The sequence below is a fragment of the Fukomys damarensis genome, unplaced genomic scaffold (assembly GCF_012274545.1).
Source record: "Fukomys damarensis isolate Sample0158 unplaced genomic scaffold, DMR_v1.0_HiC HiC_scaffold_3, whole genome shotgun sequence".
Lineage (NCBI taxonomy): Eukaryota > Metazoa > Chordata > Mammalia > Rodentia > Bathyergidae > Fukomys > Fukomys damarensis.
Genome location: NW_022900915.1, coordinates 12,224,513 through 12,251,557, shown reverse-complemented (window position 1 = coordinate 12,251,557; position 27,045 = coordinate 12,224,513). Strand labels below are relative to the sequence as shown.

Below are 27,045 nucleotides of genomic sequence, written 5' to 3'. Positions count from 1 at the left end.
GATGAATTTGATCATTATGTATGGCAAATATGTACTAATAAAAATAAATTTTAAAAAAATTTTAATGTTTATAGGTAGGTCTAGCCTGTAAATTTTTTGGCCATTATTTTACCTATCCGCTTTTTCAGGAATCAGCCTTTCCTATTCTAGTGCTGGCTTTCATAACATGAATCTTGAAAAGCCAAATCTAAACGTAGCTTTGGCATCAGGAATTTTTTGTTTGTTTTGTTCTTATTTTTGAAGCTAATGTTCAAAATTCCCCATAGATGCTGTTTAAAAAAAAAAAAGCTACTTTCAATGATGAAAGCTTGCTTCCTCCTATATAGTTATTTCTCTCCCCCTCGTTTTTTCTTTTATAATAGAATAGGTGTAAGGAAAGAAACATTACTAAGAGAGAGTCAGCCAAAAAATTGGAAACAAGTAAAACTTTATTGGCCTTTATCTCACCTCCAAACATAAAGTCACTGAGCAATAAAACAAGAAAATGGGTTGATAGAAAATACAGCCCATATCCAACATTTCCCTAACTTTAAAGGAAAATGATCTTCCCAATAATATGCAGGGTTTTTTTTTCTATAGTTTTGATTTGTGTAAATGGTCATTACTGACACCCAATCTTGTCTGAATTCTAACATTTTTTCCAAGATCTGTGCCCCGTGTGGCTTTGAAACCTGGGACATGAGGACAGCAGTCTTCCAGATCCCTTTCTCTCATTCAGCTCTACAAGTGCCTGTGCTCTGATTTTACACGGAAGAGTAAAGCCAATATATGACATAAATGAAGTCTCAGGAAAGCACCTCTGAGGTCAAAAGCAAACCCTTAAAAGAGAGAACCATCTGATCCTGAGGTCCACAAGACCCACCTAGAAAGAGACATATTCAAATCAACAAAGTGCCCAGTAGAATCCTCCCCGACTAGGATGTACTTTCCTGACCAACAGCTCCTACGGCTACTTCCGGGGTGGCTCTAGGTACCTCTATCCTCTAGCTGGAGCCCATGTACTCTTTTGGTGCCTTTAGTTTCTACTCCCTTATATCCTGCATATATGATGAAAACATTACATGGGAGGAGATAAGAATTTTACTTAAAATTTTACTAAACAACATTGAATGTACATTTTTATTAGTATGTGTTTGCAGAACATAATATTTATATTCCTTGTGGGAAATTTATGTATGTATGTAATACATCTTAATTCCTTTTCTATCCCCTTTCCTTTTCTCCCCTCCATCCATCTCTTGATTCCATTCTTCTCTTTTTCTATTATTTTATGTAAATTTTAAAAAGACACTTTAACCAGATGACTATGTCGGTGACGGGCCACTGAATTCCCGCCAAGCTTAAGGAGGCCTGCCCCGCCATCATCACACGTTACTCCCGACGCTATGCAAAGATCACAGTACGGTGAGAGGGCCCTCTTGTTCTCCAGCTCACACTGTTTCCAAGCCATGTGCTCATCTGACACGTTTACACTGTCCCTTGAATAGTGATGACGCTACAGCTTTCCTGAAAAGCTCTGGGAGCACAGGATACTGTAAGAAACGGACCTTAGGCCTCAGGTCTCCAGACCGCTAAGGAAACTATACTTGCTCTCATCTCATTTCTCAGGACACCTTTTCACCTTCCTGCAGGCACTGATAGAGAGCAGTCTACTGATTACCGTGGTGGGCATCGACTTTCCAGGAGTAAACACTCAAGTAAATGTCAAAAGTACCTTCAGAATAGTTCTCTGTTGTTAAGGAAGCTATTGGAAATATATGATCAAATCCAGTCCTTTTCACCCACCGCAGTCTGGTCTCATTCCCATCCAATGCACATCTCTGGCTCGATGGGAAGAAAGGATGAAGTGTGAGGAAAGATGCTGCCATTTTCCTCTTCCTCCTTTTCAGGAATAGTCAATCAAGATGGAAATGGAGAAGAGCAGAAAATATAGGAGATTTATTTTGATAATTGTCTTATACGTATTAACTGAGGGAAAACAATTTAACTTCAGCACCAAATTTCACTAGATGCTCTGGGAAAGGGAGTGGAAGAGAAAAAAAATCAGTAGCCAATTACTGTACTGCTCATACTAGGGAAGCATTAGACCCTACCCAAAATAGAAAAAAACAGATGCATTATAGAAAGGTAACTATCAGACCAAAAATGCAGACCTTCCTAAATACTGAAAGATATATGAAAAAAGAAAGAGAAAAGGAAGCAGTAAATAAGCCCACAGAGAAATATTATGCACACACATACACACACTCCATAAACATCACATAAAATAAAGCAGTATAACACAAATTATGTCAAACCTTTCTGTCACATCAATAATGGTAACCCAGGGGCTTAACACACCTGTAAACGTTTTTGGACTAGCTTAGAAAACAAAATTTAACACATTCAAGAGACACAGCCAAACCAAAAAAATTATGAACAGATAAAGTAAAAAGATGGACATGTTAATAAGATAAAAATATAATTCAAAGACAACATGGAAAGGCAAAAGCTTGCTTATAATAATAATAATAATAGTAACAACCAAATAACCAAATCCACATGAAAAAACTATAAAATATGTCTGAAAAACATAGAAGTAAACTTGATCATATGGAGACTTTCATTGCACATTCTTGACATTCTTGACAAACATCATGAAGTTCTCAACACATCCAATGTTAATTTTTATACTTAATGAGTATCAATAAAATGCCATCAGATTTGTATTTTCCTAAAGGTAAACTTGATTATATAGTTAAGAAGAGGCTAAAAGATATGAGTAAATATGAAAGAAGAGCCTAATTGATACTAAAACTTTTTATTAAGCCTACAAAAATATTTTAGGTGTGGTACTGGCACCTGAACAGACAAAAGGACAAATGGAACAAATATAAAATCTAGAGATAGATATAACTATATATGAATATTTAAAATTTAATAATTGAAATTTTTGTTAATTCAAATTCAACATCTCAGATAAATTGGGAAAAGATGGATGTTTCAATAAGTGGTTTGTAGAGACCAGGTGAGTAATATGGAAAACATAAAACTGAATGCCTTTCTCACTCCATATACCAAGTACTGCATAAATTCCAAATGGGTCACAGATTTAGATGTAAGAATAATACTGTGTCAGTACTTGAACAAAATAATTTCCTCAAAATTTCCAACAAAAAGTAAGACAATAAACATTACTCAGAGTAACACAACTCTAAAATTTTGTCAAGGTTCAAAGAAATACTAATAAGCATTCTCATACATTGCTGATATAAAATAGAGTAGACCCACTGAGAAGAAATGATACTAACAAACTCAATATTCCTTTACCCTTTGACTGAGTAAACTCACTTCTAAGACTCCATTCCAATGTAAAAATGGCAAAGGATGTAGGAAGAAATGCATTTGTTGCAACACAAGTTACAGCAGTAAATATCTGCAAACAAATTAAGTGGTTATTGATAGCTCCTAACTATAGCCCAAGTAAAATCCCAAGGCCTGTTTTTATACAGCCTGAAAGTTGAGTATTTTCTTTTTGTTTTTGTTTTACATTGCTTTGTTTTGTTTTATTTTACTATATGTTTACCATAAGTACTAGTTATCTTCATTTTGACTATATATATGTATATGAATATATGTATATATATAAATATGGAGAAAGAGCATCAAAAATGGATACATCAGAAAAAGAAAAATTCGTACAAATATTTTAATACTAAATTTACTGAGACATATGAGATTAATACAAGTTACCAGTTACTTTTGGCCTCTACAAATACAAGAGGTGCTTAAAATGGTGCCCATTAGGTTTCAGATATTTATTAGGATAACAAATTGCTAAAGTGTGTATACATTTTTTGGCAGATTCTATACATGTATAAATTTATTTATATTTTGGGTTTCTCATATAAGAGAAACTATGTGATATTTAATTTTCTGTGTCTGGCTTATTTCACTTAAAATTATGGTCTCAAAGTCCATCAGTTTTCCTGCAAATGCCATGTTACATTTCTAAAGGATTATTTAAAAATGTGAAAACCACCAGGGATTTAGCTCAGTGGTTCTGCCACCTACCTCACAAGTGCAAGGACCAGAGTTCGATCCCCAGTACCAAAAAAATAAATAAATAAATAAATAAAATAAATAAAATGTTTTTATTTGATCCTTTACGGAAAATGTTTGCTGAACTCTTTTATACAAATCAACATGGCACATTCACACAACGAACTAGAATCACAAGGAATCAACAACTGGGATCTCATCTTTTTAAAAAGCTTCTGTATTGCCAGAGAAATCACAAGCAGAGCTAAAGAGACAGCCCACAATGTGGGAAAAAATTTTTTACCAGCTGCTGCTCAGACAAAGGTCTACTATTTAGAATATATAAAGAATTCAAAAAGTCAGACCCTCCAAATATAAAGACCCAATTCAAAAATGGGCATCTGAAAGGAACAGGCACTTCTGAGACAAAGAAGTAAAAGCAGAAAATAATCATATGAAAAATGTTCAACATCAATGGTCATTCGAGAGATGCAGATGGAAACAACACTGAAATTCCATCTCAACCCAGAGAGAATGGCTGCTATCAAGAAATCAACCAATAACCCTCTGTAGGGTTGTACAGAGATAGGAACCCTTCTCCATTGTTGGTGGGAATGTAGACTGGTGCAACCACTGTGGAAATCAATATGGAGATCCCTCAAACAACAAGAAGTCCCATATGACCCAGCTATCCCTCTGCTGGGCATCTTTCCAAGAGAATTGAAAGAGTCATACCACAGTGACATATGCTCACCCATGTTTACAGTGGCACAGTTGGTAATAGCTAAAACTTGGAAACAGCCAATGTGCCCATCAACTGGAGACTGGATAATGTGTTTTTTTAATAAAATGGAATACTACTCAGCCATAAAGAAGAAACCAGAGAGATTTATAGCTAAGTGGATGCACATTGAGATGATACTCTTAAGGTGAAATTATTAAATTACACGTAGTTTCTATGGCGTGAAAAAGTAAAAGTGTAAATAAGGATTAAAATGTATAATTGATATTGTGCAATAGGAAGAAAAGTCTAAAAGAGTACAGGAAGTGGGAGGGGTAGAGGAAAGGTAAAAAGGGAAAAGAAAAAATATGTGAAAAGGAAAAACATGGAAACAAAGTCTTCCTAAACAGGGAAGGGTGGAGGGCTTAATGGAGGGCTGGGAAATGGGGAAAAATAAGAACCTGATATATCATGTAAAGGTACAAGATCACAATAATGAATGTAACTGTACTGTATACCTAATACATACCAATAAATTTAATAAAGGTTAAAAAAACAGAATCACAAGGAAGAATAAGGACAAAAAATAATAACTGCAATGGATTGAAAGACAACAAATATACTTAAACACGTGTTGACAACGCTATCAAAGACTCCACTAACAAAGTGATTAAGTCACATTTGGAGCATGTCAAAAAGAATTAAAGAGAATCAAGTATTTGATCTGGTTTTTCTGAGCAATGCTATGATTTATTATAGAAATATTCTAAATAGCAAATGAAAACAGAAATGATAAAATTAGAGCATCACCATTTTTGCTATCCCTAATTAAATAATGTCTCTAGGTAATAATCAGTGGCCGCTGTCATCACAAAAAGGCATGACAAGGTATCATGTGCCTTCTGATAAAAATAAACATTACGGGACCAGGGATTTAGCTTGCCTCACAAGAATAAGGTAATGAGTTTGATCCCTGATACCAAAAAAATAAATAAACAAACATCACCATCTATGGTTTCTTAGATTAAAAATCAAATTTTTATTATTAAACCTTTAAATCTGGTCATTAATTTATAAAAACTACAGATGACAGAAAAATACTTTTAACAATGCCACATGAACTAAATCAGCAAAATTCAGCCTGTGGGATACCTTACCAAAGAAATAAATCATCAGTCAATGAAAACATAGGGGCTTTATTTGGTTCCCATGTTAAAATTACTGTGAGAAAGCATTTCTGCAACAGAGGAAATTTCAGCACTGATATTTGAAAAATTTTTAAAGTTATATTTGTTTTGGTACAATGATTATATAGAAGATGACATTTTTAAAGAATCCTTATGTTTACATGTCTTAAAATTTCTTTAAAATAATCTAAAGGTAGGGTGATAATGAATCATGAAGAGGTTAAATAAGATCAACCATGAATTTGTAATTGTTGAAGCTGGGTGAGGAATGCACAGGGATTCATTACGTTATTCTACTGTGTGTACCTCAAATTTTTCATAATACAGTTACTACATTTAAAGGAAACCAGAAAGTGGGAGGGGGGGTGGCTGGAGCACCACCATTTACCTCACCTGAGAATGATGAATTTGAAGGCTGGCAACTCCCAGGCTTTAATTAACAATTCAGCAGTGAGCTCTAGTGTTGCCTTCACAAATCAATCCTCTTCTTTGAACTGGCGGTGTATTTTCCCCAAACATCTCTCTAAACTCAGTCTACTTTACACTCCATAAACTTTTGGTGTAAATCACTGACTCTGAAAGTTAGTTATGAAGCAGAATCATCTAGAGAATCTTTCTTTCAAAATACAGATTTCAGAGTCCCGTCCCAGCTCCACTGATCCAGAATCTCTATGCATGGTGTCCTTGAAGCTCCCGGTGACACTGATGGGGTCAGCTCACACCTTACTCTGTCAAGAAGTTAAACCAATATTGCTCACACTTCTTAAATCCACGTCTTGTTTTGATAAACATAAAAAAATTACCTGACTTTACTATTAATAATATAAGCAGTAGGACTTCAAGAACTTTTTCTAATTATATAATTTATTTCCTACTTCTTGCATACATATGTATGCATGTGTGTATACAGATCCTTCTATATGTATTTATATGTGTGTGTGTATGTATATCTACACACATACATATATATTGGTTTTTTGAGACAGGGTTTCACTATGTATTTCAGACTAGCTATGTAGCCTAGGCTGGCCTGGAACTCACGGTGATCATGTCTCAGCCTCACAAATACTGGATTACAGGTTATTTGATAAATATACTCTACATCACCACTCCAAGACTCTCCGTGCAACTCTTGGGTTAGTCCTCAAACTATTTCTTTACTCTTACTTCGAAATAGTGCAAGCAACCTTAAAGCAGGTATTGTGTCTTATTTCTTTCATCCTTTCATCATTATCACCTTAACAGCTCAGCGGGGTCATTAGTTCTTCCATTCAAGAACTATCTTTTGAGCTCCTGATATATGCCAGGTGTTATGCTGTTACCACTGTTCATTATACAATGGTAAATAAGCAAGGTCTCCACGGAGATGACATTCTAGCACTCAGACACAGTCAATAATCAAGATAATCAAGTTTGTGATGCATTCTATGAAAATAATCAAATAGTGTGAGGTACTTGGCCAGTTTGGGGAGTGATCTCTACTTTAAAAACACCATTCAAGAAAGACACCTTCAAAGAGGTAACAGTCAAGCTAAGAGTCAACCAATGAGAAGGAACAAAATTATGAATTGGTGGAAATACTGAATGTAGACAGAAATACAAACAAAGCCCTGAAGGAAAACTGTAGAGTCAAAAGCAGAAAATGAACCGACAGGATTTTAGTATTTCAAGAATGAAAAGCACAGTGCTGGATGATCTTTTGAAACATTAATTCACATTTGATCAATTTAATTTGAAGGAGCAAAATTCAAATTTTCCTAACCAAGACCAAGATGATAGCTAAGTTTGGAGAATATTTCTCCCTTCAGGGATAGCCAACAACTTCTAGCTCAGAAACTGAAGCTACTAGAAGAAATTTCTACAATCCTGCTTCAGGCTTTTATAATGGAGGGGTAAAATCCAAACTAGAAGAGTGGAAGATTCCTCAGCCCAAGGTAAAAGGGAACACAACAATGTGCAGTCCTGGGAATTACAGCCTTAGAACCTCAAGCCCAAGCTGAGCTGCAAAAGAAGCAAAGCGATCCACCTTTAGGGGCCAAGAGTGGCTCTGAAGGGTTCCTCAGGTTGGAGCGGGTGGTGTGGAGTCCAGAAAGCCTGCAGGAGACCCATGGAGACTTTCCACGTCTTTGAGAAAGTGAGCAGTCTTTAGAATACTACTGAAATTGAATTCTATTTTAGAGAAATGAGATCACAGAAAGCAAGGTACATTGGAGCAAATAAAGAAACGCAACTTTTCTTGGATTTGAAAGTATGCATGAAAAGCCAAACCTTCTACAAACAATAATAATTATAATTAAAAAGCCTCACAATCATAAATCTAGGGAAGTTTAATTCTCTTCCTTGCCCTCCCCTCTCTTCAGTATGTAGATGAAAACACTGGAAATCGGGATAAGCTTTCCCAAGGTCTTAACTGATAAATTTTAAAGCCACCTACCTAGGAGCAGTGACAGCAACACTAGGCAGATTGACCATACTGGTAATATTTATTTGATTGATTAATTAGTTGGCCAGTTGAGGAACTCTGCTCAAGGACTTTTAAACCAATAATCAGTTGATCTGAAGTGCCTCTCATATTTAGCACTTACAACTGGAATCTCCTATCTACAAGACATTATGATCAGCCTTAGGGGCAAGAAAATGACTCTGAAGTGAACAAGCAACAACCTGTCAGAAGATAAAAGCACACAAATAAGTATAAGGAAGTTGAATAGACTGGAAGTACCAAACATTTCTTTGGACTTTTGGAAAAGGACAAGATATTTTTACATTGGGATACCAAAGAGATCCCCCTCCCATTCTGAGTGTGGTGGTGCACACCCATAATCCAGTACTCAGGAGGCTGAGGTGGAAGGATCACTACAAGTTCGAGGCCAGCCTGGGCTCCACAGAGAGAGTTCCAGGCCAGCCTGAACTACACAGTGAGGCCCTGTTTCAAAAGAAAACAAAAAACCCAACAACAACAACAAAAACAAAGAAAAGCCCCTACAGAAGAAGCATGTGACAAAGAGATAGTTCTATGTTCCCAATGCCAATGAGAACCACTCAAGTCTTACTCCTATTTTGATGACACCCAAACTATTATCTTGTGTATTTGAGTAACATTAGCTGATCCAATTCATTCAACACAAGAGAAGCCTCTTTTCTTTCACCGTAAGGTTTAGCCTGAATTCTATGGGTATTTTCACCAATTTTCTTTACACAGCCCAAATGAATCCCATTTGGTCCAAGAAGAAACAAAAGTCCAAAAATAATATTATCTTATGGATACTTAGCATGCTGCATTAAATCCTGAGAAAAGTTGGAATCATGTCACATTACTGATTTATAAATATATGATTACCTATATGAATGCCTCCTCCTCTACATCTTTCTCTGTGAAATGCATCCCACTTGGCAGCTGAGGCTGGGATGGGAGCCTGAAGTCCTATCTATCCTACACCACCTCTACCATAGACAGTGCCAAGTGGACCCAACCTGAGTACATCACGCTTGTTTCTCCCAGCAGGAGAATTGTATACGGGATGAATTTCTTTTGGTAGCTCGAACAGAAGATATTTGGAGCTACAGCACACTGTATTCTGGCATGAACCTGTGAAAAGAGATAACTTCCCAATGGTTTGATAGAGAGAGAATAAAGAGATGTGCAGAAATACAAGTCTATGAAATCCACAAGAAAGAACTGCCAAGAAAGTAACTGTTGGCTCCTGATTGTTCTGGTTCCTGAGGCTAATCACTGAGATTCTTATGACAAATTCCCCTTAAAGTGCTTAAGCTAGTTGCAGTGCTTCTGGTACCTACAATAAAAAGAAGAAAAGAAAAAAAAAAACTTTTGACAGATATGCTTGGCCACAGGGGGAAAAATAGAGCAAAGACTGGGTATGGGTGAAATCACTTTGTTCCAATCACCAGTACAAAGAAAAACAATCACTTAGGAAGGCAATGGTTCACAAGGTGTCACTTCTTGGCACTCAGCAACTAGCCCTGTGATGCTTGATGGAGAACTATGATGACCTGTGCCCAGCTAAGGCTGGGAAGGCACTGTGCCTGTCACAGCCTTGTGATCGCAGCAATTTGATAGCAGCCGCTAATGAATCCCACAGCTGGGGTTGGGATGCTTGTGCCTGCTTCAGCAATGGAGAAAGCCCAGCTGGCTTCTTCACTCAGGTACCGGGGAAAAATAAGAACCCAGGAGGAAGCTGCTTCTCCAGGTCAAAACAATTACTGAAAAATTGTATCCAGGGGCCACTTTCAAAATCACAATGTGCTCAGCAGTCAGAAGAATCCACATGCAAAAACCCAGGAGATCAGTCCTCTTAAAGATAAATTTTATCTCTACAGTGATGAAAATTTTCCTCCTTTTTCTTTGCTTTCACGTTCATGGCATAGACCTCTATCTTGTCTCTTTTCCTAATTTTCTTGGCCACATATCAATGGCTTCTTGCCTTCCCTCTTCTACCAGAAACACTCTGAAAGTAGAATTCATGTCAAGTTCATTTCTACACTTGCCGAACTGCATAGCATAATGCTTTGCACAGAAAATATTCCCAATGATAAGTGGATAAGAACATTGGCTCTGTCACTTACTACCTATGTGATCTTGGGAAATTTCTTACTCCCTTCAAGTATCATTTTCCTTAATTATAAAATAGTGACTACATTCCCTTGCTCTCTGGATTATGCTTACCTAAAGACTAAAATGCATGTAAAGTGCCCTGCATGACATAGGCCCACTCTAAGTGGTAGCTATGATTTGTAAGCTTTGGTCACGAGCTGTGACAGAACTAAGCTATGCCCACATCTCTCCTATATATTCTGCTATGGCTGCCCAAGCTGACTTCTAGCTCAGCCCCAGCATGCCCCTGTATGAATGATGCACTAACAGAAGGAGCTGCACTAGAAAGCAACTACACTAAGCTAACCATGATAAGTACACAGTAAATGTCTGCATCGTGCTCAGCTTTCAAATGTGCAGAAATTGTACCTGCTCATGCCAAATTATAAACCGCTTCCAAATGCCTGATGCTACATTCATTTCCATGTCCCAGAAAGATGCTGACAGGAGGTTTTCAAAAACTTCAAAAAGACTCTTGCAATAATTGCATATTCATTAGACAAATTAGTTCTAGATTATTTTTAAAACCATAATTTGAAAAAAAAAGAACAACAAAGAAATGAATAGAATTATGCAGGAGTGGTGTTTAGAATATAAAGATGTAGAATACTATTCATTCTTTCTAAAAACATTAAATGGGGGAAAAGCGGGGGAGGAAGCAGTAAACCTAAAAATAAAAGGCTAAATAGAGAAAAGAGTCTGTCCTTACGAAATTCAGCCCTTGGGAGGTAGGTAAAATTTTCTAACAGTTTAGGTTGGGGGTAAACGTTGACTGTGTTTCCATCTCTGGTGGGAGAACATCATTGGAGAAATAATAACCACTATCATCACAGTATTACACTGGCTGAAGTAGGTGATTAACACACTGCTTTCCAACAAGCACCTACCAGGATCTTGTTCATTGAAGAGCCAGAATCTGGTATAGCAGATCAGGATTTATTATTTTTTAGACTACATTATATACAAAATAAGCACTCCCACTTCACCCAGGTGTTAAGAAATTGAAGAGCAAAGATAAAGCAGAAAAAGCCACCAAGAAAGCATCCGGTAGGTCACAGTTTCCTGCCTTGAAGCACGATTAAAATGGAAAAACAAGTCCTAGAGCCTCCCATTCAGGAGGGCTCTTCCTGACAGGAGTCACCAAGAACGAATGCTGGTGCTGCACCACGGTGAAGTTAGTGATGACATGCTCCACTCCTGAGTCCGCATGTGCAATATTAAGGTATAACGTAAAGAGCCCAGTGGTAGTTGCTATTGCTTGCCAATGCCCACTGAGATGGACCATTTCACCATGTGCAAAGGGCTGGCTGACTCAGCTGGCAGAAAAATCAAGAAGCCTTTCAGCCCTGCTTGTTCCAAAATCAACCTCATCTTCATAATTTTAAGCACACCACTACATGGCGGACTAGTGAGAAGGACACAGAAAAACACTCTCACAGAATTAAACTTGCAACTACAAATTATAACTAGTGCTCCAAAGACAAGAAGCAGAGATCCACGGGGATTGGGGGGAGGAGCATTATTCACAGTGGGAAAAGGGAGCAGTTAGAGAAAGCAGCATTTCAAGGCAGTGTAGCACACTGGTGTAAGAGAGAGTTGGGTTTGAACCCAATTCAGCCTTTTTGTAGCTCTGTAAATTTAGGTAAATCATGTCCTTCTCCAAACCTCAGTTCCCTCATTTTCAAAATGAGAACAAGACTAACCATATAGTGCCGAAAGATGCAATGAAGTCATCGTGCTATCTCTAGAATTTTGTAAGAACTTAATGAAATTATTATTACTAGACACGACAGTTCAAACTATATTCCAACTAGAGTATTAGTCTGTGATGGTTACTGTAACAAGTACTGCAGACTGGATACCTCAAGCAACAGAAGTTTTTTTTCTCTCAGTTCTGGAAACTAGAAGTCCCAGATCAAGGTGTTGGCAGGTTTGATTTCTTCTCCTGGGCTTGCAGATAGGAACCTTCTCCCCATGTGCTCACACAATCTCTCCTCTCTGAACCTGCAAAACTCTATGTGGCTGTAGTTCTTTTCATAGAAGGAGGACACCAATCACCTTGGATTAGAACCCATTCTAATGGCCTTGTTTTAATACAGTCACCTCTTGAGAGGTCTAATCCAAAGAATTAAGAGTGAGATCTTCAACACATGAATTGGAAAGGGGACACAGTTCAGTCCATAAACAACTATTTGGGTATGGGAGCGGACCAAGGAGAGAAAAGGAAGCTTGACTCCTAGCCAGTAAGGACAACAAAAGGAAGTGATGTGAGGTGGCTGTTGCTACTGCTGTGATTATTATTATTACTGAGTGCTATTAGCACTGCCTCCGCTCAAGGATATGCTAGCCTTTAGAGTGGGACTCCAGAAGGCAAAGCAATGTTCAGCAAAGGCTGACTTGTACATGCTCCTTGTGCCTGAACTTTGAAATACTGAGAACCTTTAGAAACTTCTTGTTAGAAGAGACAGGAGGTTTGCAGTGGAGAGAATATGGGAGGAACTAAGTAAGGCTGCGATCACGCTGTGCTGAGCCTGTATAAACTGCCTAACTTGTACTCCGCAACACAACACTTAGAATTCCCTGAGGGTAGAGACAATGTTTGAGTTAGTCATTTTTAAATCCTCCTCTAAGCACAGTGCCTTGCTTATAAGTGAAGTTCAATGAATAATAATGAATGAATAACACAAATAAACAACCCAACCATTACTATCACTTCTCATCAATGAGACACATATGTGAAATTTCCCTCACTACTCAGCTCCAACATACTCTATAGCAATATATATTGAGTAGGAGAGGGTCTTTCCCCAGCCCCACTAAAGACAGCCTCCTAATCCTGCTTTTGGAACGGCAGCCGACAAAGTGCTTAACTAGAAATCGAAAGCTGTGAAAAGTTCATTTAGGGCTTTAGAGACTTAAAAAAAATAACATCTGGGAACATTTTAAAATTTATGTGTGGTCCAATTTATGAAATGGAAGGCAGAACATGGGCTCAGAGCACCAATTACTTGCCCTTTTTGTCTCCCAATTTCTTGGAGAAAATTTAGTGAGCTAACTCATAGCATATCAATATAATAAAGTACCCAACATTTGGGTAAATTATAGATTAGCTGCAGCAATTGTTCAGCTTTTAAAAAGAATTTTCCAAATGAAAAGGGGATTTTTAAAAAATTTTCGTCCATTTTGTTCATTGTCCTGCAGTTTTGAAAAATACATCATAATAGAACTGAAATTGTCTTATGGCATTCTACCCACACTTGGTCTAATTTTCCTAGTGTTTTTTCCAGCTGCTCTATTAAAGCAGGACAAATTGTCACCTTGAGAGATGATGACAGAAAAGTAATAAAATAACTACAGATTTTTTTTTAATTGTCATTCAGATCTGGAGATGCTAAATAACAACCAAGAAAATAGCGGGGTGGAAGTGTTCTCTCTGGTTACTACTACTTCAATACTGCTGCTATTTAACAAGCTGGCTGTGTTAACAAGACTGAGCTAGGGGTACAGCCATAAGGTCTTCTGACCTCCAAGTCTCTTAAAAGCTTTTAAAAGAAAAGTGTACAACAAAAAGGGTCAAGAAAGGTGGACCCACATCTTAGCTCTGTCATTTGCTGGCTTTATGTCCTTAAAATGTCCACGGTTAGAAAACACAAACCCAAATTGAGAAACATTCTACAAAACAAGTGGCCTGGACTCTTCAACAAACACCAATGTCATGAAAGTCAATGAAAGGCCCAGGAGCTTCTCTTGAGTAATGATCACTCACAGGACATGACAGCTAAGTGCAACAAGTGACCCAGACTGGGCCCTAGATCAGAAAATAATGTGCTAAAGTACATCATTGAGTCAACTGACAAAATTGTCATTCTTTTACTTATTGATATGTTTGTTGCCTTTTCAGATTGTCTCCCACCGTAAAAACTTCATGAAGAGAAGGACATTTTCTAAGTTATTCACTTGTATATTACTAGCATTTATGAGATGTTCAATATTTTTAATACATGAATAGGATCAGCTCCACCAATTCATTTTCTACAAACTACAAATATTTCCCACTGTATGGTACATACTTTAAGTCAATTACCTCATTTAGCTTTAAACAAATAAATAAAGCAAAGTGGATGCTGTAAGTCCCATTTCTCAGATTAATAAACTAAGAATTTTACAAAAGTCACTATTTCCTGATGGAGATAAAGATGAAGCCAAGATTTGAACCAAGCCTTACTCTCAAATCTTTGTTTTTTTATGAGGCACAGCCTCATAAAAGCAGGCATATTCCAAGTCTTCCCTTCAAATGCATGGAGTGTCATTAGCATCCTGAAATCATATGTGCAAGGGCTTGACAAAGCTTCATCTTCTTCTGCCACTTTTCTTTGACACGAGGCCTTCAGCTGCTGTGGGTGATGGTAAGGCTTTTAACCTGATGAATCAATAGCTGATCCCTGTCCACCTTCATCACTAGAGTGACACATGGAAGCTTCAGAGCCATCTCAGGTCCTTAAAGCACCTTGTTTGTTGTCCTCAGGTTTCAGGTTAGCAATTTTCACAATATTAGCTTGTCCTTTGGATGAGATATGAAACTCTCAGTAGTCACTTAGGGCGTGACTTGCATCAGCAGTAATGGTAGCTGGAGTTGTGTCCTTGATTCATAAAAGTAAAAAGAAAGCATTGAAATTTTCTAAAGAAGTCCTTGTCAAATATTTATTAAAGTACCTCTTGAGTTCCAGGCACTGCTTTCAAGGAGTTTGCAGACCAGTGAGTAAAAAATACAAGCAAATAATGTGTGCCCTCAGAAGGGAAAAACAGGATGCTGCAGGAGAAGGTGAAGAAACCAAGAAAGGCTTCCAGGGGAAATAACCTGAAGAATACATGAGAGCTACCCAGGTTAAAGAGGAGACAGTATCAACATTCTTAGCAGAAATAACACATTCAGTGACCTAACTGTGACACAACATTACACACTGGAAGAACTTAAGGAAGTTTCACGCAGGTAGAACATTAGAGTTAGGGTGATGGCAAGCAAGGCAGCTGTAAAATCCAGGCAGGGCCTGGAGGTTCAGACTCCAACCTCAGAGTAATGCAAAGTCAATATTAATTTCCGTGAGAATGATCTTCTTGAGCTTGGCTCAAAGGATTGCAAGATAACACAGACTCTACGGCTGCCTCAATCGCAGTCCAGCCAGGCTATTGCCACCACCAATTATTTTAGTGGAAGTAATTAAATGTAAAGAATGAGCCAGATATTAGAAAAACTAAAAAGACCAAAAAGAGACACTAGAGTATCATAAATGTAGTAGCTGGAGGAAACAGCTACCACTTTGAGGGCTGAGGAAACAAGGTATTGATATTATCAAAATTTATAAACTTGGAGCGAAGGTGCTGCAGAGTGCAAGCCCAGGCCTCTGAGGAGAGGATGCTGTCTGGCAGATGCCAATTCCTCTGCAATTCAGAGGATCTGGAAGAGCTGGGATTTGGATTTCCGAGGAGATACTGGCTAGAAAGTGCTAATGTCTCAAAAGGCAGCAAGAGGGCAGTTCTGAGAGCCTAGGAAAAACTACATACTGGAATCAATAGCTTCTGTTGAAAGCAAGCATCACTGTCAAGGTGAAGAAGCATTGCTGGGTTATGTAAATAGGAGGGAACGTGGTTCTTCCTTCCTCTCTAGCCCCACATCTCTGGCTTCCCCTCCTGTATTGGCAGAGCCCAACAGGGAACCACACCGCAAAGGAGAAATGTGGTTTGCCAAGTCTCAGTCCTGGTATCAAAGAGCTGAGTAACAAAGATGAGCTTGGAGCTGTCAGACAATAGCTCAGAACAGTTTCTGGACTTCTGTCTCCCAACCAGGAAGGGGAGGACCAGATTTTTAGGCAATGGATTTAAGCAAGTTTCTCAGAGGGGGACTGTAAGGAGAAAGAGAGGCTTACTCCCTGACAGGCTGAAAAATGAGGAAGAAATCACATCTGAATTTCAAACACCCTGAGGACACTCAGAGCAATAGTCATTCTATCCTTTAGCCTTCGGAACCCCAGTAATGCACCCATCACAAAGCTCCTGTCTTTCCCAAACAATGGCTTTATGGTGAAGGTGGATATTTTAATGCCATTCACTGGACTTCTGATTTCCTGTGGATCCTCTTCACTTGGGCTTCACACTTAGGCTACAGCTCCAATTCAACATAGTAGTGAAGCATGTGACCCAGGTCTAAGCCAATCAAAACTCCACGTTCCCCAGGCCACGGTGATTGGTGCAGAATGTTCACATGACCCAATCTGACTCAGGTAGATCACGAGAGACTCTACCCTTCCATCTGAAACTTAATCTGGAATTGAAGACTGTGGGAAGAGCTGTGGCTACATTATAATCACAAGAGGTGAGCTTGTTTGGATATAGGCTTCTACATCAATGTGGAGACCACAGAATCCAGAAATAGGTCTTGGTAGCACCACTTAAGCTGCAAGCTATACCTGAAACCAAATCTTTGGTCAGGAAACCTCAATTGGGTAAATTATTAAATTTCATTTTTATCTAAGGCACCTAGAGTAAAGTCTTCTTTCGTTTACCACAAAAAGATACGGATACAGCACCAATGTCTTGCACCTGTATCTCTACATTTCCCCCATTTTAAAAATAATTCTTTTCTTTTCCTCTTTTTGGATCATGGTGCTAGCAGGAAAATGACTTCGTATAAAATAAAATAGAACTATTAAAGAAACAAAACTTAAGCAAACTCACTAGTAAACAAAAAATACAAATTACAATGAGAATAATTTTATCCTGATTAAATTGCCATATTTTAAAAACTTCAAAAATTGCAGTTGTCGCAAGTCTAACAAAGTTATGATGAAAAAGTATGTTTATCCATTGTGTGACAAATTAAATTGGTACAAATATTTTGGAAATCTATATTGCAACCATGTGACTAAAATTGTTTATATCCTTTGATTCAGTAAGTCTACTCAAAGAAATTGACCTTAAGAAATATTGCAGAGACCTCAGTTGTGCCTTTAGTTTATCAATGTCCTACTTAAAACTAGTTAATAAAACTAGACACCACATTTTACAGATAGAAAAATATTGTGTTCCTATCCATTTTCAAGACCTGGAATAATATTTATGTACATACTAATTAACCTTGAATTAATTTTTTTAGAACTTAACAATAATTTAGTAAATTCTCTTTGCATGTAACTGTTATTTAAATTTTGCATTGTGAATCTGTTACACATTTATGGTTCATCTCTCCAAAACCAAAGCTCCTTGAAGTAAACTACTGGCTTGCATCTTTATCACTTTCTGGCAACATTTCAGTCAATGGAAATTTAGTACCTACCTACTATGAGGTGGGAACTGCACAGGAGCTAGTACAACCTGTGATAAAGAAACTATGATAAATGTCTCCCTGGGAACATATGTTCCACAGCTAACATACAAGACAATTAGTCTAACAGTAGAATCCCAAGCAGCTTCAGAAATTCTCAGTGATCCCTGAATTTTTCCTCAGAGACCTCAATGTAATGCAAATACGGCCAATAGAAGGCATGGCAGCTTCAGTGTCTCTTCATGAGCTCTATGACCAGAGGAAAGGGTGATTTTGTAGCCACTTGGGCTCTTCTGACTCCAGCAGCACTCTGTAACTTAAAGTAGTGATGGTGAACCTTTTAGTACCTTTTTCAAGGGTACAAACAACCTACTGTGGCACGTGTGCCATAGGTTCACCACTGACAACGTCTGAATACTTGATGCTATTTTATACTTTTGTTCCCACTTTAGCCACCTGATGAAGGTGTCCTTCATGTGAACCCTGCTCTGTGATGCTTACCCTAAATCCCCTCCGTCCCTCCCTGATCCATGCTGACTCTGTTACCTGTATTTATTATTACTGGTGACACTATCTCATGGTCTCTAAATGCTCACTTACCTGTATAATTTTTCCATGATACCATGAACTCCTTGAGGTTCTAATTAATCTTTGTATTGCAGAGTTTAAAACAGTGCTGAGCTCATCTTATGCTCAATAAATGCTCACTGAATTGATTATTGAATAAATTTTCAGCTAATTGCACTGCAGTGCTTCTGAGAGTTGTTGTTGATGAGGCAATAAAGGCTTACATGTATTTTACTCAAATCTTGCCCTGTGGATCCTTTACTGCAATCTAGTTCATCAAGCTGATGTCTGTGCACTTGCACAAACACATAGACACACACACACACACACACATCACCTTGTATGCCTCAGGTACAACCGCACTGTGTGTTTCCAAATATTTGCAAAGGGAACACTTGACAGTTTCACCTAGACCTGCACCATGCATCCCGCAAGAGAGTTGAGCTAAAAGTGCTCAGTGTTTTCACCCAAAGGGTGACATGTTGTTTAATGATGTTAATTTTCCAACATAAACACATTATACTGCAAAAAAGAAATTTAAGTAAATGCCTGTCAGGTCAACAATTACAAATGGCAAAGGGAAGATAGATTAATTCCTGCAAGAGTAAACCTGAATTATTCCAAAAGGCAAGTATTTAAAAAAAAAACCAATTTGACACAGATTAATTAGCTCTGTGTCTTTATAAAACAAGTTCTCTGTTTGGCTTGAAATACATTCCAATTTGCTTATAGTGTTAAGTATACACATTTGCTGTACTTACTCAGTTTTAGCCTGAATTTAATTTTGAATTTTCTAAGATCATTTATAGTTCTTCCCACAGTCACAATGTCTCAGTTTAAGAATACATTTTCAGTTGCACAGGTTACTAAATGATTTTTAACAGAAGTAGCCACTAGATAAAGAGAAGTAGAAATACAAGTGGGCTTCCCTTACAGAATTCATAAAGTAATTGCACAATATTCCAGATGCATGAAACTAGCAAAATAATCCGTTGTACTTCCTTAGTTATAGATTTTTGCTGAGCTTTACACACCAGTTTAAGAAATCTGACCTGAAGAAGTCATCGTATCGGTGAATACAGATCAATTTTTCAAGGTATTTTAGTCCAGAATTATTCATAGTAGGGGAAAAAAAGAAAAACAATTGTTTAAAAACAGAAAAATCCAAATATCCATGTGTTGAAATGCTACACATCTTTTACAAATGACGTTAAAAAAGAACATGCAAGATTTGGGGGAGAAAAACAAATTACAGCAAGATTTGGGGAGAGCAAGAATAGTGATTCTGAGCATGGATTCTGCTGCTTTGGTTTAAATCTCAATTCTGTCACTCAAGAGCTATATGACAGCACGCAAATTAGGTGATCTAACTTCTGTTTCCTCACCCAAAAATGGGGATAAATGACAGGACCTAGAACATAAAGTTGTGAGAATTGAATCAACACTAATAAATAAATATTTTAAAGCCCTTAAATGTATATAAAGTCCCTAACAGACATTAGAAGGCAACATAAACATTAGTTTCTACTAACATTAATAATAGGTTTCTATTTTCATATACAATATATGAATATATTACATATAAGAAAAACTTGGAAGAATATGTTTCAAAATATTAGCAATGATTTTAGGATAATTACAAGGGTTTTCTTTATGCCTTTTTTACTTTCTAGAATAAAGATGCACCACTTTGCAATTTTTTAATGTTGGTCGTTTTCAGTGAAATCTCTACTTATTATATACTGTTTATCTTAAAAGACCATTTTAAAAAGAAGTATAACATAAGACTACAATGTGATATAATACAAAATTGCAGGCTTTACCTTAAACTAAATAAAATTTCACTGTGCCCAAAGAATTTGCAATCTATGGTATAAAGATATAACTATAGTTTTGTTGTTTTAATTTCTAAATATTTATTTCCTGCGATCAGATATTCCTATATAGAATTCAGAAATGTCATTCACACAATAAGGATCTAATAGCTGAATAGAATACATGGAAACTCCTATCATTCCATAACTTACATTCCAGTAGATGGAGACTGACCATAAACAATGCATATGGAGTTACATAAATTATATAACACCCTGGAAGACAATACTTGGGTCTAAAAATTTGAAGCAGAGTGCCAGGGTTGGGTAGAGTGACAAAGGGGAAGGGAGAAGAGTTGGCTACAATTTTTAAAAGACTGATCATACTACGCCTCAGTGATCACTCATTAAATGGCAGAAACGATTCAAAGCTCTTTGAGAAATATAAAGATAAGTGTTCATTCTATCACTCCACCTGTAGTTATAGAGCACTAAGAATGCACCAAGGAATGGGCTAGGTGCTGAGGACACCGTGTTCCCAAAAGGTCATGACTCCTGTCTTATTTTGCAAAAAACAAGATCTTATGATCAGAAAATAAAGTCAAAAGCACAAATGATTACAGATTGTGTTGTGCTCTAAAGGAAAGAAACAGATTCAGGGAGGGGACCTAGCCCTTTAGAGCAGTCAGAGGTGCCTTCCATGACATAGCCACATGTAAACGAAGACCTGAAAAGTGGGAAAGGAATCAGTGGTGAGAAGAAACAAAAGAAGAGCTACCTAAGGATGGCAAACAGCACGTGCAAAGGCCGTGAGGCAAAAAAGAACTCAATGCATTCAAAGTCCCTAAAGGAGACCGACATGATTAGAAACAAGTGGACAGGGAGGAAAGAAGTAGAGTTGATACTGCTGAGGCAAAGAGGAGCCAGCCCAGTCATCAACTCAGTCTATACTTCACCTTGCAATAGAAGAAGATGCAGTTTTGCTCAGTTTCCCAGGGCTGCTTCCAACATGCCCTTGTCCCTTGAGCTGACATGACACCATCCTCTCCAGAAGAATCCCCTTGATAATTTAGCCTCTCATGCAGTTGTAGTCAAGCTGTAGCTGAGCTGTACTCATTGGGTGGCTTGGCTGGGTCTCAGGAATCTACCTGCAGAATTGCTCATCTGTATGGGGGTTGGAGGTTTCCCTTCCTTCCATTCCAGGTGGGACTTTCCATGATGCTGCCTAAATGTCCTCACCACATGACAGCTGGTTTCTACCCATGACCCGGAGGGAACAAGGAGGAAGCTGCTGGGTCTTTCACAACCTCAACTCTAAAGCAACACACCATCACTTCCATCACAGGCAAATGGTCTACAGACTGACTTTGACACAGTTCATCATGGCCCAGACTAGAGACGAACATATATTAGCATATAACATTAATATGTTATTTACAGAATGTAGATCACTCAGTATAGTTTCTGCCTAGAATGAACAACAAATAATAGCTATTTTACCATTACTGCTTATAAGATAGCCAGTGGCCAGTTCAGCAGCCACCTCTGAACCTCTCACTTTAAAAGAGCATTTCAAGCACACAATGCCTAACCCCAAAATGTTACATACAAAATGTCAAGAAACTATAGCAGCTTCTAAGCACTTTTAGTTCAAAAACATGTTTCATTTTTTCATTCATTCTTTAAGCAATATGTACCAGACCTATCTAAATTTTCTGGATTTGTTTCCTTATCTCTACAACATGAGAATGATCACTACACCTTCTTAACACTCAAGGGGTAAGGGATATAGCTCAGAGATAGAATGCCTGCCTGGCAGGGATGAGGCCCAAGTTTCAATCCTCAGCACCACCAAAAACAGCTTAACACTGAAGCAATCTGAAAGATCTCCAAGACTGGCCAGTGAAAGAATTACTTAAGTTTTAAAACAAAATGTGTACAGTGTTGTCTTAGTCACTTCCCTCATCGCTGAGACACAATACTCACAGCCAGCAACTTAAAGGAGACATTCACTTTGGCTCACATTTCAGTCCATAGTGGGTTGGCTCCAAGGCAGGACACCGTGGGCAGAGGGGATTGTACAAGAGAGCTGCTCACTACCTGGCTTGGGAGAAGGAGAGAGTGAAAGGAGGAGCCAGGGAAGGAGACACACCTCAGGCCACACCCACAGTGATTGCCTCCTGGACCTGACCACAATTCCTAACAGTAAATCAGCTGTAAACCTCCATAATCCAATCACTTCCAAAAGCCCCATCTATGTTTGCATGAGGCTTTGAGAGGACATCTAAATAAAATGCATATACAAAAAACTGGTATACAATTAGGCCCTTTTGTCAGTGAAGACTGGGAAAAGCCTGGACATGAAGAATTAAGTCAGAATCAGCAAAATACGGAGGTGTGGGGCATTGTCCAAGCAACAAGTTGGAAAAAGGAAAAGAGGAAGATAACACATATTTAAATAAGTAAATATCTGATATACTGCATATCTGTGTGTGTATATATATAAATCACACACAAATCATATGCATCTGTTGTATAAAATATCAGAAATGTATATGTGCTGTTGGTGGATATATAATAACATGCACAATATGGATAGATTTATACACAGGTAAAGACTGAGGCACCACTGTGCCCACCTCTCACAGTACTATCACGTTTTCCTCATTTGGTCTCACAACAATCCTAGGTCAGCATTTTCACAAGGAAGTAAACTCAGTGAGGATAAGAAATTTGCTGAAGGATACACAGCTTCTAAATAGTGCAGCCAGGATTTGAACCCATATGTGTCTAACTCCAAAGTCCACAGGTTTAACCAGGCGCCTGCAAACTACCGGTGGACCCAACCTCTCCACTGCTTATTATTATTAAGTTTTTGGAACAAGCCAAAAAAACTTTGCATAGTGTTGGTGTTGCTTTTATCCTAGCACAATAGAGTTGAGTTTGCAACAGGAAACAAACAACCTGAAAAGCCTAAAATATTTGTTACCTGGCCCTTTACAGAAAAAGTTTCCCAAACCCTACTCTTTACTATTACCTTATCTGAAAAACTAATTTGAAGATTTGGGGGAAACGCTCATAAATGTTGTCCATTTCGATAAGAAAGGCCTTTTGGAGATGTTCATGTCTGTTAGTTTCAATCATCAGTGATCTGGGAAATACACACGGTGCCTTTAAGGTTTAATGCATTTAATGCCTGAGAAGAATTACAAGAAGATATTTTGTGACATTTGAAGCTATTTCGATTTCAGCTGCCTGTTATCTGACACTCCAAAATAAAATCACTAAAAATTTGCAGCCTACTTACTTCAAAGCTCACATATGAGACCTGTGATTCTCCTGATGCCCCTCAAATAAAAAAAAATCATTTTAGAGATGCTATGGTTTGCAAAGCAATGAAAAACAGACTTCTGGTATTATTGTTCACTAAAAATTTCATCCAGGCATTCCTGCAAGCTTGGTCATAGACATTTCTGTTATGAATCCAAGAAAGTTTAGACTTCTATTCCAATTCACAAAACTTCACATATTCATTCATTCAATAAATTTTAAATGAGGATCTACTGTATACCAGACACTTATTGCTTACAGAATAGTTAACATTTAAGTATCAATAACCTTATCAAATACCCCTAACCAATGATATTCTCACTTTTAAGTCAGATGATATAATAAATACATCTCTTTTTCTTGGAGCTTATAGTGTACATAATACATGGAATAATATGGCACAATTAGCTTAATCTGTTGATTAAACAGATTGTTGCTAAAACAAAATGTCATAAGCTGAGATGCTTATAAATAAGCTTGTCTCTCACAGTTCTGAAGACTGGAAAGTCCAATACGAAGATGCTGGCAAACTTGGGCCAGATGAGGGCCAGTTTCCTGGTTCATGGAAGAGCAGCTTCTTGCTACGTTCTCCCCTGACGAAGGGCAAGGCAGCTCTCTCTCTCTCAGGCCTCCTTCATAAGAACGCTATTCCCATTTACAAGGGCCCTGCTTTGCCTTTCTGATCTAGTCCCCACCCAAAGGCCCCCTCCTGCCCATCCCGTCCCACCGGAAGTATGATTTCAACATATAAAGTTGGGGGGAGATACTAACATGCAGTTGATGAATGCACAGCATATAAAGAAGGTGAAAAACACAATAACAAGGCATCTGCTGAACTAGCTACATACTGGGAAAGCTTCGTGGAGAAAGTGACACTGGAGGGGAAACCTTGAGGAGGAGCAAGGCAAAGTCATATGGGGGAAGAATGCCTTTACCACGAGGTCCACAGGCTGTACTATTGAGGATTTGGGGAAACTGGGAACAGGATACAATATTTAACACTTGAAAACTGAACGCCCTTGCGTGCGCGTGCACACACGCGCGCGCGCGCACACACACACACACGATGAATATATTAAAACCAAGAGTTGGACAGCTGCTGATTCATCCATTTGCCTACCAAGCGGCAAATCTGAGGGTCAAACAGGCTGACTCCAGCGGCCAAAGCTTTTTGCCACTCTGTTACATGTGTCTCTTTCCTCCTCTGGGACATGAATGAACCTGGGGAACCTTTGCATGAGAACGGATTCCCATTTCAGTTCATGTGACACTGAGTTATTCTAAGGAAAAACTGATCTCAGAACCATATGATTGTACTTTAAGGTTTCTAAATTGAAGGAGAAAAATGTCAAAGCTGTCATTTAAACCAAGCTAGCCCCAGACTCTAGCACTCCAGCAACTCACTCGCCCACAGATGCCAGCACAGTTGCTTTACAAATTTCTTTTCTGAAAATAAAATATTGCCATCAATTCCTTGGAATATCGGAGATTCTGGAAACAGACTCTGGTGTTCAGAGAAATGTAAATGCCTCTCTCTTCACCTGGTTCCCTGGTCCCAATGGGATACCTCACTTCCTAGGGATGTGATGCAGGTTCAGGAAGCTAAATGTAAGCACTCCAGAAACCGCTCATGCTGAAAGCCATTCTCCTTTGAAAGCAACCACAGACATGGAGAGACACAGCCACGTTTCTATTTTTGGTCATTTAATTCCCACTTGACAGATGAAGAAAAAATGGTCAGTGTGGAGTGGTGTGAGCCCTGCAAGTCCAATAGCACTTCTGATCAACAGTATCCCCGACTTTTCCTCTCTAGACAACAGCCTCTAATAATTCTAGGACAAACAGACCTAGACTCGAATCCTAAATCCTCCACATCGTCTATGTGACCTTTGGCAATTTAAGTGATGAAACTCAATCTCAATATAACATGCACAAGAAATACTTTCCTAAATCCATTTCTTCCAATTTTTAACCCTACCATTGAGGGTTTATATTCTGCTGGTTTTCACCTGCAGGATAGCAATATTTTTTAACAGTAAATATATTTTTAGTTCTAACAAGTCACCAGTGCTTCAAGCTCACCAATAAACACTCTCTAAGTAACCCCAGAATCGCTCCATAAACCAGCAACAAAAGTACTAAGAGCTGGCATAGCTGAGACCTCCAGGACCCTTTAGCTGGTCTCATTTCTCATTGCTTAATACCTAAGGCAATCAAAATGTCCCAAAGTATCTGTGCTTGCTCCCCAAAACTGGATCTCCCCTAAATCCCCGAGGGCTAGCTCTGCTTCCACTACTACCAGGCCACCTTGGCTCTCACACGTGGGCGCAGACAGTCCACTCCTAAGCTCATGTTAGTATCGCCTTCACCTGTCAATGTCTTAGTCTCACAGAGGCAGAGAGGGGGATACTTTTGACAGCCGAGCAAAGCCTCAAGACCCCCCTGGACCACTAAGGCTGTGACTGCCCGCCCCAGGCCAGCACTAACTAGAATCTTCAGTGTGGCCACTCATGCAAATTGCAATCACCATGAGCCCAGTCCTGAGTGAACCAGAGAGTGATGAAGGTAGCAAATGGCCAAGATAAAGAGATAGAAAGAACCGCTCTAGGCTCAAACGAGCAGCTGCCACTTCAAAGTAAGAAGGGATTCTTTGTTGGAATTTTATAATTACCATTATTTTCCCTTTTCTACAGATAAAGAAACTGAAGAACAAAGAATTATTTAAAATGGAAGTGGCAGAATCCAGATCCAAACACAGACACCTCTGCAGCAAAAGGTGAATGTTAAACCTTCACACCGCCCTACCTCTCATTTGGCCTCAAGTACACTTTCAACTTAATTAAAAATGACATTCCAGTAAATGATTTTCATGGCTTAGTTGATAAGAGAGAATTTGACCATATAAAAATCTGAGGCAACATTATGAAACTCAGGAAAGAATTTTAATGTAATTGCCTAGTTCAGCAGAAGCTGAGTGAGGTCTCAGGACCATGAATAATATGACTGATCTTGAAAGAAATTCTGTACTTGTTTAAGACTACAGGTCTCCTAATGACTGTTAAGTGAAAAGAGGGACTGATGGAAAAGGTTGACGCAATTTCTTATGCCAAACCACAAGGTGTCACTTAGCAGGTGACAGCCATATCATCAAAGGATCATAGCTACAATTCCCAAAGACCAAGAAATGATCTGTAAGTGATTATTATTTTAATGAACTATGTGCCTTACAACTTGTATCCCTTGGTAGGCGGTTATGCAAGTTTGGAGTAAAGAATAAGGAGGAATACATGGTTAATTTTCTTTATTTATAGCTTGATCTATGTATTAACTTATTTCTCATAACGCTTATTCAGGATTTTTTAATACCACCCCTGCATAAACTCCTAAAAAGTATGTTCTTGTGTGTGTGAGGATAAGCCTGTGAATTGATGATAATCTGTACATAGTGCACCAGCACCAGAAATTTGCAATGAAAG

The 27,045-nt window shown here is 38.3% G+C and overlaps 1 long non-coding RNA gene across 2 annotated transcripts; it reads left to right on the top strand.

The window, feature by feature from the left end:
- Positions 1–16,709: 16,709 nt before the first annotated feature.
- LOC104864225 lies at positions 16,710–26,960 on the top strand. Of its 2 annotated transcripts, XR_780793.1 has the most exons (5): positions 16,710–16,910; positions 19,432–19,521; positions 26,263–26,345; positions 26,606–26,760; positions 26,923–26,960. It is a non-coding gene; the product is annotated as an uncharacterized LOC104864225 (long non-coding RNA). The 2 variants fall into 2 exon arrangements; XR_780794.1 differs by lacking the exon at positions 19,432–19,521.
- Positions 26,961–27,045: the final 85 nt, after the last annotated feature.